This window comes from Arachis stenosperma, chromosome 2, assembly GCF_014773155.1.
Source record: "Arachis stenosperma cultivar V10309 chromosome 2, arast.V10309.gnm1.PFL2, whole genome shotgun sequence".
Lineage (NCBI taxonomy): Eukaryota > Viridiplantae > Streptophyta > Magnoliopsida > Fabales > Fabaceae > Arachis > Arachis stenosperma.
The window spans coordinates 68,506,150-68,512,350 of record NC_080378.1 but is presented as its reverse complement, the minus strand read 5'-3'; the positions used below and the strand labels follow the sequence as shown (position 1 = coordinate 68,512,350).

Below are 6,201 nucleotides of genomic sequence, written 5' to 3'. Positions count from 1 at the left end.
ACGGAAGTGGTTGTCAGTCACGCGTTCATAGGTGAGAATGATGATGAGTGTCACGGATCATCACATTCTTCATGTTGAAGTGCAACGAATATCTTAGAATAAGAACAAGCGGAATTGAATAGAAAATAGTAGTAATTGCATTGAAACTAGAGGTACAGCAGAGCTCCACACCCTTAATATATGGTGTGTAGAAACTCCACCGTTAAAAATACATAAGTGATGAAGGTTCAGGCATGGCCGAATGGCCAGTCCCCAAACGTGATCAATAGTCTCCTAAGATGAATAATAAAATAAAACTGAGACCAAAGATGTCTAATACAATAGTAAAACGTCCTATTTATACTAGACTAGCTACTAGGGTTTACAAAAGTAAGTAATTGATGCATAAATCCACTTCCGTGGCCCACTTGGTGTATGTTTGGGTTGAGCTTGATCTTTACACGAGCTGAGACTTATCTTGGAGTTGAACGCCAAGTTGTAACGTGTTTTTGGCGTCCAACTCTGGTTCGTGATGTGTTTCTGGCATTTGACTCCAGAATGCAGCATGGAACTGGCGTTGAGCGCCTGTTTACATCGTCTAATCACGAATAAAGTATGATCTATTATATATTGCTGAAAAGCTCTGGATGTCTACTTTCCAATGCCATTAAGAGAGTGCCATTTAGAGTTCTGTAGCTCCAAAAAATTCATTTCTAGTGCAGGGAGGTCAGATTCCAATAGCATCAGCAGTCCTTTGTCTTCCTTTTATAAGAGTTTTGCTCTGGTCCCTCAATTTCTGCCAGAAATTATCTGAAATCACAGAAAAACATACAAACTGATAGTAAAGTCCATAAATGTGAATTTAGCATAAAACTAATGAAAACATCCCTAAAAGTAGCTAGATTATACTAAAAACTACCTAAAAATAATGCCAAAAAGCGTATAAATTATCCGCTCATCAATTTTCCTTCCAGTTACCTTACTCGGATCTGCGAGTCCACATTCGGTCCTTGTTTACACCAAATAATTGATTTTAAGGTGATCAGTCTCAATATATCAAGTTTAGTGCTTAAGAGTCCCAAACGCATGCTCACGAACATGTATGCTACACATATCAGTTAGATATCCTAATAGCACATAGACATATACACAGAGAATGCACAGTAGCATATTCAGTCCGTCCTCAGGTTCTATAGGAACGAACTGCTCTGATACCATAATGTAACACCCTACCATATTTAATCTTATGCTTAAGTCATAAGACTGAGATAGTAAGGTATTATGACCTCTAAAAATAGTTATATATATATATAATAGAGAAAAGGATACTTAACTAGGAGCCTTGAAAAATGGGTAAAATAAAATCGCAAAATAAAAGGTGCAACGCTCAGGAAAGAATTACTTGGGTGCTAAGAAACCTAATAGGAACATGATAAAGATAAGCAAAAGAATAAAGAAAAGCCAAGGAAACAACATAACTAGCCCCTGACTCAGCCTGCGAAGCTAAGGCTGGCCAGAGGATATATATATATATATATATATATATATATATGTATATATGAACATACATAGGTATCCCCAAAATACACCAAAATACCAAAATAAACTCCTATCTCTCCCTCATCCTCTAAGAGGAGCAGCATACATAAGTTACTTGGAGAGTAAGCTAAATACATATATACATACATGCAAATAGAAAACCAAAATACACCCAAGGACTACTTTGCTTCCCAGGATCCAGACGCCTAGCGAGGAGCCTCTCGACCTGCATATGAAAAACAACAATACAATATGGAATGAGAACCGGAGGTTCTCAACATGGTAAAAGTGCCACGTGCATAATAAATAAGGTCCTGAGAATGCCATAGGCAATCCTAGAACTCCGTTATACAATTATCCAACTTAATTACTAAATAGAAGCTATAACAGGGGTAGGTATTCTAAATCTACCTAACTTACTCAATTTCAATCCTAATCTAACACCAAACCATTTCTCCTTTTTCTCCATCCCTTCATCATCCACAATGCAACAGAAACAAGCAACCAAACAAGTTCACGCACAAGTAATGGGCAGATAGTACAAATAGAAAGTATAACAGGTAGCAGGTGATATAAATCAATTAGGCAAACCCAGGAATTGCATAGCAATCAAAACAAACAAATGCATATGAAGCATGCCTGTCCTATGGCTGATGGGGCCCATCTGTCGGTTATCCAGCCAACCCGACAAGTCTGAAAACCTTAGATTGTCCCCCCGTTGCGCATCCCCAAGAGTCTATGCATAGAGTTTACATTCAATCATCATATAAATCACTCAATGGGGGCTATCCATACCCGGGAATTTATACGTGCCCGGTCACCCTTACAACGTAGGGTCAACAAAGTATCGAGATTCAACCTGGAACACGTGGTGGCGAGCTACGGATTTTACCCAGGAAAACTCGTATCTCAGATATCATCATTCATAAGCCATTTCATAGTCATAATCATTATCTAATCATTCATCAAGCCATGGCGTGTTAACTCCTTTTATTAAGAACTTCCCTTTCACATTTTTTATCATTATTTTCTTACATTCGTTCTTTATAGCCATAGCAACTAGTATTCATTTAGCTTTCACATCATTCCCTTATAATTCATCACGTTTACCCTTTCCGGGTCCTAACCAAACTATTTATCAAACTCTTCTCAACCTTTTTAATATCGAATAATCTTAAAATCAACCCAACTCTAACATTAAATCAATCACATAACACGAAGATTAATCTTTGACTTCTCATACCCATGACTAGCTATCAGTAAGACATCCTCGACACTCTATTTTCTTTTCTATTTTTAATATAACAAATGAACTCGGAATTGGGAAAACTTTATGTCCAGATGTTCATCTCAGAATAAGCTTTCTAACAAATTAAAAATCATAATTTTTTGATTTAACTAGCCTTAGAAATAGAAGAGAAATGCTGACTGCTCTGCATTGCTTAGAAACCAGAAAACAGCAGCAGTATATGATATCTAAAATTCCATATAAAATTCAAATTAAATTAAATAGCCTTAAAAAATAAATATGGTTCAACTTAACATATCCAGGTTTCTTTTCCAATTGGTTTCAGGTCAAAACCATTTTCAATGAAGGAGTTATGTAACTTGGAAGTTGAGTAACTTTCTGCAGAATTCTGTTTTAAAAGCTAATGAACATGTCCTCTTCCAAGTCTCATAACTCACTCATTAAAATATGGACAACCCTGAAATTTAAATCACAACTGATAAGCATAATTACTTTTTACCTCCAATTGGTTGCATTTGAATATCCATCCATAATCAGAAGTTTTAAACTCTCAAAGTTGCTGATCTAAGAAAACAGAATCTGGCTTTTATTGTATAACGTATCGTATATCAAAAATTCATATCTTTAAAACTACAAGTCCAACCATTCTGAAATTTTACGACGTTAAAATAATAGGACTAAAACTTTATTTAAAATTGGTTTCATTTCAAAATTCATTTTGAAACATTCGCAGCATAGCCAACAATTTACTGCTGTTCTAAAAATTATGCAGTAAAAATCAGATTCCACGACTACAATTTGAAAATTCACCATAAATCATATATTTAACGAAAAGATCCCAAATTCTCCAGTTTAGTTCCAAATATTCCGAGGTTTAACTAGGACTTGGTTCCACACAATTTTGATCATCACAGAATTAATTACAGCATATGCAATATCCCCACAACACAACTCTACATCCTTATTAACAAACACCAACCATAATCCATCATAAATAAATACAAGAGCATATCATTAATAACTTCCACACCTCATAATTCCAATATATATCCACCAACAAATATATTCTAACAACATTACAAGGCTAATCATTAAATACAACAAATAATTCAACTTATCCTATGGTTCCTCTAACCTAAGTTTTCACAACACCGTAAATATTAAACGTGCGAAACTTAAACCATACCTCGGCCGATCACTTAGTTTCACCCAAAACAGCCTCACAACATAAATCACAGCCCCTCCAAGCTTAATTAAAACAGCCTCAAAACAAGCCTTGATCACCAATAAGCCACCAAGTACTCCCAACTCAAACCCAATGCATATATATATATATATATATATATATATATATATATATATATATATATATATATAACTCAATTCACCCCTAATTCACATATATATCCAAATTCAGTTTTTTCATAAATAAATAAAAAATTAGCTAGGGTTTAGGTTGTTCTTACCGTACCCATTGGTGATTGGAGTGCAACCCAACAATTATCCAATTTTAGTTTGCACCTAAACCACCAAAATTATCAAAATCACTCAAAACCTCAACAATTTTCGTGTAGAAAAGAGGCACAGAGAATTGGGAATGAATTGGTGAAAAACTTACCACTTTGTTCATATAAAATTGAAGAGGACCCCAAGACGAACGCGTGGCCACAAACAGCTCGTCAATCGGAGCTCAAGCGAGGAAGATACGGTGGATCAAAGATGGTGAGGGTTTGAGAGCTTCTCCTCCCTTCCCCAAATCTTTTTGTATCATTGCATGGAAATGGGAAAGAAGGAGCTGCTGTTTAGTTTAAATGTCTGGGTTTGGTTGGACCCGCGGTCCAGTTTGGGCTTTGGTTCAACTGGTTCGGCCTTTTCGGTCCGATTTTGGGCAAAAATTTCGAAATTGATATCAAAATTCTCATTTCGACGAGCTCTATCCTATTTTGATATTAGTTTTACATTTTTAGCTTTTCTAATTCAAATTTAAATTATTGACTAATTATTTACTGATTTTAGCGGGGTTTACAAAAGACATAATTTGTCTCTTCTCAGGAACACTTGTCCGTCGAAGGATGTGCCAGCAGTAATCTATATATGCAGATTGTCCTTCTATCTATACAGTAGAATTTGCCTTAATTTTTTACTCATCTTTGTGTGTGTGGATGTACACATCTAAATTAGTATTTTGGTATAGTTAAATTTTGCCCCTCTAAATGTTTTGTTTTTCTTCTCTCCCTTTGAAATTTGACTGGCTCTTCGAGACATTGATATTTTTGATTTGAATAATCACTAAATTCCAATTTCAACAAGTAACAACTCCGGGGTGACAGAAGCAGCAATATATGGCTCTTCCAAAATTGGTTTTGCTGATTTGTCTATGTGTTCTTGATTTATGAAACTACACAAGATTTCCAAAATGATAACTTATATTCTGCAAAAGAATAATTAAATTCTAAATGGGGTTTAATTTCAACATCAACTTTATCATCTAAGAACTCACAAATGTCCCAAGGATAGAAAAGTCAATGCAGTGGCAGAACTAGAAGAGAATTATTAGAGGACACATAAATTTTAACATAAAAATTACATAACGGTATCTATATTAAAATAAAATTTATAAATATAATTCTTTTTTAGGTTTGCCAATAAGATGATAATAAAATTAATATTTATACAGATAAAGATTATAAAATACTTTAGAACAGTACCTTTTGAATTTTAAGTGATTTGAAATCTTCAATAATTAAATTAAAACTAAATTTTTTAGCAATTCCATGAGAAAATTATCTTCTATCTTGTTTCTTAACCTTGTCTTCGTTATGTTTATTGATGAAAATGATTGCTCTATAAAAGCTATAGAGATTAATCAAGTAAGGCAAATTCTATAATGTAGATAGTATATTGGTATCTACATATATAGATTTGTAGTGGCAGCCTATTATTACAATAGGTGGCATAGCAGGAGACATGATGTGAAGCTTGGCAGAAGTGTTGGAGAGAAAGTTAAATGCAACACATGAGGAGGCTGATAATTTAGTTTGATAATAATATATTATGTTGATTAATAAATTTAGGTTGATTATGGGCCAAATCTTGACCTTTTCTAATTTTTTAGACAAAAAATGAGTTTTGTGTTGCAAGCCAAAAAATATCAAGAAAGAATACCATAAATTTACATTCTTGCTACCTATTAGGCTATTACTGAACAAACCAAAAATGTCAATGCAACTATAATTACCCAAAATAAAATAAAAAAGAGCACCCCTGCAACTACTAAGGCATTCCAAGGACTTTCATACAATCATCATCATCCATATGCAGAAAATTGATATTAAAACAAGTAGGTATGTAATAATAATAATAATAATAATAATAATAATAATAATAATAATAATTTTAAGCAACATTTAATTGAATCTGCATGCGTTATATAA

General features: G+C 33.8%; 1 long non-coding RNA gene across 1 annotated transcript; it reads right to left on the bottom strand.

Moving 5' to 3' along the window:
* Positions 1-1,386: 1,386 nt before the first annotated feature.
* LOC130960228 (uncharacterized) lies at positions 1,387-4,532 on the bottom strand. The gene is made up of 3 exons (XR_009079034.1): positions 4,386-4,532; positions 4,234-4,288; positions 1,387-1,744 (listed from the first exon to the last, which is right to left on the bottom strand). It is a non-coding gene; the product is annotated as an uncharacterized LOC130960228 (long non-coding RNA).
* Between the last annotated feature and the right edge of the window lie 1,669 nt (positions 4,533-6,201).